At 29.6% G+C, this 13,257-nt stretch overlaps 1 protein-coding gene across 1 annotated transcript in view; it reads left to right on the forward strand.

Annotated features, from left to right (window-relative positions):
• The first annotated feature begins 280 nt into the window (after positions 1-280).
• Positions 281-13,257, forward strand: part of LOC124530231 — a 46,783-nt gene continuing 33,806 nt past the window's right edge. The window contains exon 1 of the mRNA XM_047104283.1: positions 281-473. The gene's annotated coding sequence lies outside the window, so the exon portion shown is untranslated. The remainder of the gene's footprint in view (positions 474-13,257) is intronic.

Here is a 13,257-nt window from a genome sequence, read left to right on the forward strand (position 1 = left end):
ATTAGTTTTAATACAATAAAAGAAATGTTACGCTATTTACAATCATAGGTTATTATGTAGAGTTAATGATACATCAATATTTGAATAATAAATACGTCTTTTGTAGAGAGGTCGTTCTACTAAGCGAAATATCCAATTCACACGGAGTTCAGAGAAGATCCACCGAAGCGTGAAGCATCCATTCATAATAAGTCATCGATGTTGAAAGATTATAAAGGAATAGTTTCGAGCGTCGTATTTCAATGTTTCGCAAATATATATATTTTTTGTATCGCAAGCTTATCCATGGAGTTATCGGTTATCACGACGCTTGAAGGTACGCGTGCGGAGCGGAGGAACAGTTGATGTCCGCGCGTCGGGGAAGGCGCATCCGCTAGCCGTCTGCGTTTGGTGACTTTAGTGTTCGATAAATTACGAGTGCTTTGAGGATAACATTACTTGTTCGTGCAACATACACCGATCGAGACTGAGGGGTGCGTTACGTTTATTTAATCATTTCTTTATATATACGTAATTTATGTTTATCATTAATTATGTAAAACATTTAATATTTTTTTCTAGAGCGTAGGCCTTAACGCAATAAGTAATGAATAGAGATGTTTCCGTCTGAAACGTTAATGAATAAAAACATTACGCAAGTCCGAATTATGAGTAGATAATAAGCTTTCTCTGCATAAAGTAATGCACAGTCGTGGCCCATTACGAATATTTATTTCCGAAAGCAATGTGTTACAAAATTGACGTTGTTATACTGAATATTAATTATATTTTTTGTGTAACTGACAATTCAATCAATTGCTTCTAAAAGCTGATAGATCAATATATTAAAATAGCTATACATAACTAATTCAGACTACAAATAGCTTGTTTTTATTTATCTTTCAAACAATAATGGAGTTATAACAATATATCACTAGTTATAACATTTAATACATTTTTTTTATAAAATAAGTTAATTTCTTGAGTTTAATTAAGACATTGAAATTAATTTTGTTATATATTACTAAATAGCAAGAGTTTCCTTAAATTTATATTTTTAAAGTAAAGATAATAATCGTAGCAGTTAAAGCAAATTCAATTAAACAATTACTATGTAAATAATGTTTCCCCAACAATGTATTACATAAAGCATAATATATGTTATGTGATTTGAATTTAATTCATATAAATGTGATTATAATTATATGCACGTAATGTTTAGCAACAAACTCGTTGTTATTTACCTAACGTGTGTAATTATACAAAAATATTTATATGATTCTACGTTTTACTGTAATTATTTTCTAACTAACATCTCTAAATACTACCGGGATTTGGAACACATGTGAGTTATCTCAGTGTTACATTTGAATTGTAAATGTATAATTTGAATTTTAAAAATAGAACGTAATTTTTGGTTTTGTGTAACTGTCAAATAGCCATAATACGTCCAATAAAAATGACAAATTATATTAAGATTCGAAATCAAGTATTAAAATACATCGTTGCACTATAATGTTATACTATGACAAATTTAAGCTACGCTATTAAAAACCGAGGAACCTCCTTGCAAGAAGTGAAGCTAAAGATTTAAAGCTATGGCATTTGTCACACACGTAGGAAAAATTGCATCGTGACATTATAATTATATATTGTACGTTACATTGCCTTCAATCTTGTTAGAGCAAGTGCAGAGCAAGTTGACTCGTTTCAATATTCATTGCATATCTTATAGAGACGCCTTTTACAAAGTCGAATAAGCTTACATTAATAGTTCTTCCAAAATATTCAATGTCAGAAAGTCACAAAGTTTCTATATTAGAAGTAGATCCTCCAAATATGCATTAAAAGCCACAAATGACGAATTTGTTTTTACAAATTTGTGACTTATTATAGTCAATTAAAACCGCTATTAGACTATTCCCAATCATGAAATTAGTTTAAAAAGTAAAAACACACGTGTATCTAGATGATAATATACATTCCCGACCATCACCCGACCTTGTTGCAAGTACAATAATTATTGTAGTATTTGAATAAATTATCATAATAGATTATTTAATTGTTTTTATAGCTATGACATTTTTTATTTACGTTACATTTCCAAGAGATATATTTTACAAATAACTCTTTTAAGCCAATTTATTTTAGTTTCGAAACGTAATATAAAATAATATGATAGAAAACGTGTATTTTATTGTGATGGCTATAAGGGTGGCATTGATTAAACGTAAATTGGATATAGCTATTTAAATCGGAAAGCCTATTTACGTAAGGTACAGGATGACAGCCTGGTGTTACATAATAAATGAAATCAAATCGAATTTTAAATATTCATAATTAATGTTGACACTTATCTGAATCGTCATATTACTAGATTAGAATCTATATATATATTCTAAAAAATTACTAGATTTGAATCTTTGAAAGAATTTTTGAAAATAAAATCGTAAGCACTGATTTATTTATGAATTATATATTTTTTTCAAATTAAATACATAAACTACTTATTACATATTTATGGGAAAATGCTGTTAAAATTCCAACGTCTATGGACCCTTATAATTAGTTGTCAAGTAACCTTTTGCTGCCATTTAAATTAAATATGAGCAATGAATAAAATTATAATAAGGTTCAATTAAGGAAATTAGTCCTGTTCCGCTTTATATGTCAGTATATAAGAAAATAAATTATCATAATATATTAAAATAAAAAAAAGTAAAGTAACCTGTTAATACTGTTAGGCTAAAGCTTCCTCTCCCATTTTTGGGGAAATTTAAATTAGATTCTGCCACATGGTGTATTTGCTGGTATTGGAGCAGCTTGGTGGAATATACTCCAAACCTTCATATAATAAAAGATTCTTAAATATATAAATTTCAAAAATTATTTTTATCCACTATTACATTTTGTGGCATTTAAAATTTGGTACCTCACCCTTTTATTCTAAGAATTACACAACAGCGTAATAATTCCAATTCAGATAGGACAGATAATGCGTGTTATTTTATCATAAATTATAAATCATTTTAACATATTCTCTTAATTTAAATTACACACGGTTGTAAAGAAAATCAAGGGCAATGTTAATTAATTGATGAATTTATAATAAGTGTTCGTATTATAAATATTGCCAAGGCAGGAGTTACGGTTTGCTTCTTTGATGTTACTCATATTTTCTTTATTAGTTTATATGTTTTACTTTTGTAAATGTAGATTTTTGACTAAGTCAACCTCTCGGCTAAATAACAGAGATCTAGATATATTGTTTATTTAAAAGTAAATATTTCCAAAAAGACTAAGGAAATCAATCTTTGAATTTGAATATTTTTATGCCACATTTCTTGCTTTTCAATTAAAAAATGACTTGTTATTGATAAATTAAAAAAAACATTTCGGCCAATGAGCAGTTTAAAAATTATCTACATTTGGGAGATTTAAATTAATTTGAATATTAATATATATCAATGATTTTTAAACGATTATATCTGCTCTTTAATCTTAGGCAGCGAACGAACTAAGATATACCATGTACACAATATAGGTCAAGAACCGTTAATAACATAATCAACAGTGAATGTTGACATTCAAATCTTCAAAACGAGGAAAAATGAGTTCCTAAATAAACACAAATCTGCAATACACTTACAACGTGACTTTAATTATGCTTCACAGCAAGTAAATACCCGACACGTAAACATTGGCGAGTCTTACGTCGAATAAAAACTTATAAATTAATTGTTATTCTAAAAGCTGTTAATGTTAGATTGCAATCTCAATATGATATCAACACTCTAAAATGTTCATGTACAAAAAATCAGCAAGACGATTTGATTATTCAATTCAGTGGCTTATAAATAATGTAATGCATTTAAATAAAACGTTAAAACTGTTTCCTTATATTTAATGGATCGCCTTTTAATCTAAGCATACGTATCTTGGACATTCGTTCCCGATCATCATCCGACCTTGTAAATATAATTATTGTAGTATTTTATTCGATTAAATTATCATAAGATTTTAATTGGAGTTGCAAAATCTGACAACAGTTATTTTATCCAATGATTAACTACTCAGATCAATCAATGAATCTATCAACAGTATGCTTCTAAGGATTAATTAATTTCAATTTGTATATTGGTTGTAAAAATGATCAGTCTTTGAATAAATTATAGCATTTATACAATTATATATATAAAAGTTAATTTATTAATTGTAAATATTAATTATGTAATCGAAATTGGATAAAACAAAATGAAATAAATTTACTTCATGTTATTTAATTATTTTTATCTCGAATAAGATATTAATTAAATAGCTTAATTCTATAGAGAAAAAATACGTTGAATAAATATTTTTAACGTTAAATAAACTTTTATTACTATATTGATTACAAATTTAAATAAAAACTAAGAGGTTTTCTTACACAAAAGAACAAAATTATGCTGTTAATATAAAGTAATTTGTTTGAACAAAGATCTACGATATTATAGAAAGGGCTTCTGAATTTAATTGCACTGTAATTTTTGTTGTTATTGTACTTACATCAAACCTTTATTTCGCATCTTGAAGTATTTTATGGTATCATAAATATACTTTGCAGTCATGTGTGCCTCAGTCTAGTGGCTACCTAATTAGACCATTAATATGGATGTTCTATATCCCAAGCCCGGGTTTAGGGGATATTCTTTTATCAGGTGCTGTTGAAATCTAAACTATTTCCGGCTTTCGCAAATTTCACTCTTATCGCACTGTGAGTGACAAAAAAGAGAGTCCACTGTTATTCGCGCTCAAATTATTAGACTAAAATATATCCCGTGCAGTTAGGAAGTCTCTATCGAAAATAGCTCTAAAACGACAATTAAATTGATGTATAATATAAGAAAAGTAAATTCAACTTCATACTCGACGTATATTCGTTTCGTTGTGTATAATATTGAGTGTAAACGCTGATGTGCTAACGTCGGATCTTTTGATATACAAGAAATTAGTAAATCAAAACTGATGCATAATAATTAATTAACATAAACTTGGTATAAAATTTCAAGGCCCATAAATTAACCGGTAGTTTCGTACACGAAAATTTTGCGATTAAAGATTTTGTATGTTAAACGAATAATTTTAACTTTTAAGAAACAACATTTTTCTTACGGTTTTGTTTGTATACTTTCAAAATATTAAGTTCGATAATATAGCTTGCAAAATAAATAAATTTAATTCGAAAATTTTCAATCGTACTCAAAAATTGTAAAATATATTTATGGTTACTTATATATTATTTACTATGTTACTGTACAATATTTGAAAATCACATAACTGTTTAATGCGATATCAATTAATATTTTTCGTTAATATGTTAACATTTCAAACTATTCATTGTATGTTATTACTTATATTTAACATGGGACCGTTATTTAAAAGCACTAGTAATCAATTTAGCATGTTATAAACTAGAGTGTCACTTAAAACCTATAATTTATAATTATTATTTGACGTGGTTAGATACGGTAAATGGAGTTGACCGATTTTAGTCATAGACCAGGATGTGAAAACACGTCTTCAGTGAATCATATCAAACCTTTAGCATTATAAATTAACATCCGTGATAATAATATTTATTACTGAGATAAAAATTAAAAGTATTAACAATTAAATAGTCTTAACTGACTTCATTTTTAAATGATTAAATATATAGTTGAAGTAGACAATTGGTGTAGTTTTAAAACGAAACTGTGAGTTCATTAAAATATGTATTGCCACATGAAAAAATTACGTAATGCTTTAATAAAAACTCAATGTAATTTGACTAATTTTGAACGTATTCTACGTGAGGATATAAATTAAGCCTCGTTATATTTTGGCAGTCGTTTTTATTTTTTTACATTATGTAAATTAATATTTGTATTTTAGATTATTCGAGATATATTTTATCTTGTTACAAAAATAGTATTTTTCAAACAACAATATTACAAATTACATTTATATGGCAAAAAAGTTTTTTAAGTTAGGCAGTAATTACAACATTAATTTTTAATAAATTCACAAGCACTTTACTCTTTAAAAAATACATTGATAAATATATACTTATGTGTCAAAAATCCTCAAAGAAGGATAAAGAGTAAAGAGTTCATAGTAATTCTTAAACATTGTCTATGTTTTAAGTTAACATCAGAATCCCCAATATGTTTAACATTTTTAGTGAGGATGATTCTAGACTTGTGTGATACCTAATCATTACTATAATAATAGACTACTTTGTAGAAATATATCTATTCAACAAAATTTAAAAACACATTTATGTGGGTAGTTTTACAACTTAATACGTCATATGATAATAGTTAAAAGCTATGATAATTTATACGTCTAGATAGAGTGTCACATTACTAAGGAACACACACTATTATCGTGGTGTGCGTGTCAGCTACGCTTGAGACTGTCCAAATGTCATAATACTTAACTAGTGTGTGTTAGCGGCCAACAGTAGGACACTACTTTTGGACGTTCTCAGCTTTAACAGTCTGTCAAGATATTTACCGGCATTGGGGTGATTGGTATTGGTGTTGGTGTTTAACATCGCCGGTTATTCTATCATCAAACATAACTTAGTATTATCATTTTCCGGTTTGAATGATAGTCTCGTCATAGTAATTACAGAGACACGGGACATAACATGTTTCTTATCGTGATTGGCGGCGCGCTGACGTTGTAAGAAGCACTTGCGAAGGTGACCACTACCTCGTAGGCCATTTGCTCGTCTGCCTTCACGATAACTACACACAAATGCATACAATATACTCACCCACCCACACATGCATACCTTTAAAATATAGAAACTTTTTGTAATCCATAATGTGATCGTTTTTTTTACAGCCTAAAAATAGAACTCTTTTCTTTAACCTTATTGTAAACTATAATATGTCGATAGTATTTTATATTAATACACTTTTATATTTAATAATTGTATTGCACATTGAATGTTTTCAAATTTGTATCTGCTATTAAATTTTATGTTGGGTAATAGATTAAGTTGTCATGAAACATAATATCTTAATCTGTAACATTTTATATAAGAATATTTTAATGTCATATACATTAAGAAGTAGTAAATAAAAGTAATGTACACAATTATATATCAATGTCTGTCTATCCACTCGGTATATAATTATTACTTGTATGTAAATAAGATGTTATATAAAAACGCCATCTCATGTCGAAGTAGGAAAGTTAACACGCTGTTAATTTTTATTACATAAAACAACCTGGAACTGCGAAGTTTAATTAATATTTAAAGATATGAATTAAAAATAAACTTCATATGTAAGTATTTTTGAAACGTCAAATATTAAGTAACAATTCTTCTTAGAACAATTGCCTAGAAAATTTGTACGGACATTCAAAAGAATAACTAACATACTTTCTTGGATATTCTTTGCGAATGCCTTTGTTATTATAAAACAAATGATATGTAACGAACAAAATTATTCAATACTGGTAGTCAACCCAGTTTCTTCCTCTTTATGGATTTGTTCTTTGGGTTATAAACCGAAAGAACAAATCAAGCTCACTTCATAATTAAGATCAAGTCCACTTCATAACAAATTTTACCAAATTCGATTCAGTGACTTTGACCATCAAAGAACAGATAGACAGGCAGAGTTTCTTTGCTTATATATATTTATTATATTGGTCTGTGTTGGTATGTGTCAAACCTTTACGAATGATTATTTATTAAATAAGGTAGATGTCATTAGATGTTTACACAATTGTACTGTAAAAACGCATTTCCCGTTTCCATCATGTGAGTAGCATGGGACTCGTGTCTTTGTTGATCTAATGCGCCCTTGTACACCGGAATACCCACTAAAAAACCAGCGGTACCCTCTCAGTCTGTTCAGCGGGCGCCACATGATCACTTTCGTAAGCTACTTTACTTGACGAATATTCATATAGATATATTTAGAATTCAAGCTCGTGCTTTTTAGCTACCTTGGAGATAAAAAGATAAAAAAACTAAAAAGTATCAAACTGTCCGTTTTAAAGAGTAACAACTAATTACCGTCTTCTGTAGAATCAACAAAACTTCGCGTACTGTAATTTTAATTTTCTTTTCTATTTTCTAAAACAGCGAATGAAATGTATTTATCACTTAAAATTCTTATGAAAGTATATTTATTATATAAAAATATATTTTTGAAGGCACGGAACCGTTACGTTGTATTATAAGTATTATACACCAAAGGAAAATGATATCGTATTAATGTTACGTTCGATTTTTTCCCGTGACCTTTTTGATCATTCTCGTGTCAATACCAGATGCAGGTTTAGTGTCAAATTTGTAAAGTTACACCCGAAAGGGGATTCGATTACAAAACAACCTTCGCTCGGTAACATTATCCGGCGTTATCCATTCATCACTTTTAGTAACATTAACAATCTAAATTAAACGACTTCAGTTCATATCGATATCAGATGGATCCAGGTACTAGTTGTATTATTTACTGTATTATTATTATTATATGTTATATCAGTAAATCCAGTTTGATAAGTTTATCCCGGCGATACTACTAATATTTGGGACTGACTGTCAGTCATTGGATCTTTCACGGTTTAACCATTTAACTTATTCTCTTCATATGACTTAAATGAACTTTGGTTTGAAGCTCAAAGGCTTCGGTTACTTTTTCATGCTTCCTAAAAACGTGAGTTAAACATATACATTTTATATATAATTTGACTTCCAATAATCAGCACAATTGCTATTTTTATTCAAAGAATCGTTTTGTATGGGTATTGTTCATGGCAGTGATGTTTATTTAAATGGTTGTTTGTGGCATTTGGTTGAGTACTTTTATCTACTTCCTTTTTTAATCTGTCACCTCACATATCAATCATGTTGTGTGCCAGTTCGCTTCATTTAAGAAGCTCGTATCGATATTCGCACACTATTATTTAGACGTATGTATGTAGACGAATGATAACCTAATATTATTATTTTTTGTAGGGCAGAATATATTAAAAACATAAACGTCTTATTAAAATTTGCTTAACAGATAATATAAAACCATTTGAAGAAGATAATAAAACGTCGTATCATTCTGTTTCTAAAATGGAAAGGAATCTTTTTAACCTCGTTTCGTTTTCGTTCTATTATGAGTTTATATCTATTGTTGCTCATATAATTCGTTGAGTTACAATTTTAGTGATAGCGTGACATCACTTTTAGTTACTTCCGCTCATAGACTATGTAATACACGCCAATGTTTGATTGAACACCAAATGTTTGCAATGTCAATTTGTTATCTTGTAAGCTCCTTGTATCTGTAGTCGTACTGGGCTAACTACTTTCGTACAATAATACTAAGTTTTCCGTTTACAGTTCTATCGGAACGTAGCAATGTGTAAATGTATTCAGGACTATAATAGCTGGTTGATTGGACTCTGTAATTTAAACCATTTGTAACAATTTGTGTTGTATCAGCTTTGAATCTTTCCGGGAGTGTTCTAAATTATTGACACTGGAAGATTATATGCCAACTCGAACTATTATATTAATTTATATTCTTATATAACATTAATAACTTGCTTGTTTGTTACACATTATCATGTAAACTATTCAAATAATGATCATGAAATTTTACATACATGTTAGGAAATGACATAGGAACGGTTTAAGCTGCGATTTCAATCTAGTCAATAATAAATAAATGTTCAATGGTGATGCTGTAAAATTTAATAACTTTATTAAAGGATACTTAGTGCGTTCCCACGTTATACTTTATCCAGATATGGTAATCTCTAAGGAGACTATTGTTCCGAAAGTATCTCACGTTTCAAATCTGTCTTTGACTTGCCTTTTATAGCGTTTATTGGAAAGCTTTCACTGTTATCTGGTTTAAGGAAAGCAGATTATGTTACTCGCTAACAGTATTCTGATGTTCGAATTGAATAAGGAAGCGAACCGAAGATACGGAGACACTTATATAATAGTCTGTTAAATCTCTAGCTGTTCCAATGAATGTGTCTGCTCTCATTATCCTGGCAGTGAAAACTTTCGTTACTTAGCGCTTAACTATATATTAACATATAAACGTGACTTCGCTAGCTTGTCACGGTAATTTGTGATCACCGTATCGTATTATAAATAGTATTTTAAGTGAATTGTAAACTATTTTTGCACCTTAACAAATTTGATATTATAATCAAATCAAAATATACTTTATTCATAATTTAACATGCACTTTAGAATCGTCCTTTAACCACCGATTCGGAATGTAGATTCTTCCGAGAAGAACCAAAAAGAAACTCAGTAGTTACTCTTTTTCAACTTTTAAGTCTGGAAGTCAGCGGGTATTAATTGCACGTTTTTTATGATTCGTATAATTTGTATTGGATAATAGACCTTCTTTAACAATGTATCTTTTACAAATGATTTTTTTATTTACTATGTATGATTGTTGATCATTAAAATAAACTACTTGGTATGTATAGTAACGTCTGGAAATGGCTTTTGTGCTATAACAGATATTTATCACTTTAAACAATTACATCACGATATATAATAATTTACGATTCACTACATTTATCATAAAATGAATATATTATTGCGTTTGTCAAGACTAGTCACCAGTATAGTAATGTTAATCAAGCCCATGACCCAATTCTGTAAGCTTTGTTGACATTGCGGCGCTATTATAAATTTTCTTCGAGAAATAATATTTTTAGGCAATCGCTAATTCTATTCAATAAATAGACTTAGCGAATCTAGGGTTGCCAGCCTAAAATGCTTTGTATTTTGACAATTATTTAATACAGGATTTTTACCATGTTTCTTATTTTTAGTCGGTAGAGCTCGATATTTCAACATTATCTACGAATGTTTTTTGAATTTCGGATTAATCCCGGCTGCTGAATTTCACCTTCGGACATCTCGTCAAAATTCGTAGTTTCACCCGCACCAACTCGACGTCCGAAAATCCACAACAGCGCGATTGCTAAGACATTTTCTACCTCGCACAACCACTTTGTGGAACCAGCTTACGCCGGCGGTTTTTCCGAACCGATACGACATGGAAACCTTCAAGAAAAGAGCGTCCTTCCTCAAAGGCCGGTAGCGCACCTGCTAGCCCCCTGGTGCTGCAGATGTCCATGGGCTGTGGTAGTCACTTTCCACCAGGTGAGCCTCCTGCTCGTTTGCCACCTATCACATATTTTTTATGTGATAGGTGGCAAACGAGCAGGAGGCCATGTCTTCTTCACGAAACCGAGGTTTCTTGAAGTCTATCCCGTATTAAATAACTGTAATAATATAAATAACCATGCTAATTTAAAATCTTATATGCTTTGTATTGACACATTTTTGTCAAAATTTCTCACTGTAAATATAAATAGAATTCTTATACTTGTTGTTCAACAGTATTTGACAGCTGTTTTGGTAAACGTTTTTATCAATTTGTTGTAATTAGTCAGTATGGCACTGCAACACATGAACTTTATCACCATTGGTTGAATATCCTCGTTCAACCAATCGAATGACATATGCAACGTGCATTGTGTATATATATAAATTGAAATCGAGCGAAATTAATTAAACTTAAAAAATTAACCAAAACTTTGGATTGGAAATATTCTTTATATCCTTTGAGTTTCTTTCGCCGGTTCTTCTCAGGTCAGGGTCAGTTCCTTTTTCAGAACCGGTGGTAGTTTTCAATTTGACAATTAATAAGAAAGTGTATGTGAATTGAATACAGTTATTTGAGTTGAGTTTGAATTTATATTGAAAAATGCTTTCTCTACTATCAGCAGAAATAAATTACGAAATATATAATTTGTCAATGAAACGTGAAGAGTATTTTTATATAAAAAAAAATATCGACAACCCTATGTTATTCGCATATGAATATAAATAATATAATTAACTAATCATTTGTCGATTTCTGAATATTAAAATTACTCCAATAAACAGCTTGAGATGCAGCAAGCGGCGTATATTTAAACTTAAACACTTTATATCCTCCAAGTGAGTGTTGCCTCATCTGATTCTCAAACATCAACCTAATTTCATGTCTTCCCATGCGATAGTAAACAGCGTTGCGAAACAGCTAAATGTTATCGTATTGATATCGACGTGAGAAGATGACATCGGAAATCGTATAAATTGACCTTCAGTTCAATATCAAACGTCAAACATTTTATATTGTATTTTCAAAATGTTTCGAGGTCAAATTTTGATCTCTTTATTTTATATTTGCATTTATTACCATCGAAATTAACAACATCAAATAAACACGTTCAAAATCTCAGGTGTAAAGGTCAGTTATTATACTAACACGATTGCAAAGATTCTAGTTTACGAAACATCGAGATTCTAATATCGCATATTAAATATTTAATTATAATTATAATTAATTTAATGTAATAGAGACGAGATGGCCCAGTGGTTAGAACATGTGCATCTTAATCGATGATTTCGGGTTCAAACCCGGGCAAGCACCACTACATATATACATATATGTGTGTGCTTAATTTGTTTTTATAATTAATCTCGTGCTCGGCGGTGAAGGAAAATATCGTGAAAAAAACTGCGTGTGTCTAATTTCATTGAAATTCTGCCAACCCGCATTGGAACAGCGTGGTGGAATATGTTCCAAGCCGTCTCTTTAATGGGAGAGGAGGAGAAATTTACAGGCTGTTACTTTACTTTTTTAATGTAATAGCTTCAAGAGTGACTTTATAAGAAAAATAAACAAATCATCTCTTGAATGTTATTTTGTAATTGGTCAAGATATTTGTTATGACAACAGACAATTAAACTTAATGATAAAATTGTTTTAATTAAGCACTTAATATAAAAATACAAAGTGGTCGTAATTCGAAATGTAAAGGTTTACGAACACGTTACAGTTGTTACAGCTATTAAAACTTCAACAATAATGACGTTTATAGAAATTATCGTTGATTTGGTTGACGATAATTTCTTATGAATCCACCCACCATTAAAGTCTAGAGTTTTATTGTTTTTAATTAGCAAACATGAATACCAAAACATAAACATTTTCACTCACATATTATTTACTCATAGAAAATTCAACAGTCTATACTTGATAGACTAAATACCTTTTATGAAATTCGTTACAAATAACCCAATTATTAATTGAACAAAAGTTGTGTTGCAAATACCGTAAACACACCGTATAATAAGTGCGCGAAATTTCCTTCGTTTGCATTTAGCTGGTTGAGAAAGAAACAGACTAATAAATTTATATTATTATAATATTAAAA

Source organism: Vanessa cardui, chromosome 6 (assembly GCF_905220365.1).
Source record: "Vanessa cardui chromosome 6, ilVanCard2.1, whole genome shotgun sequence".
Classification (NCBI taxonomy): Eukaryota; Metazoa; Arthropoda; class Insecta; order Lepidoptera; family Nymphalidae; genus Vanessa; species Vanessa cardui.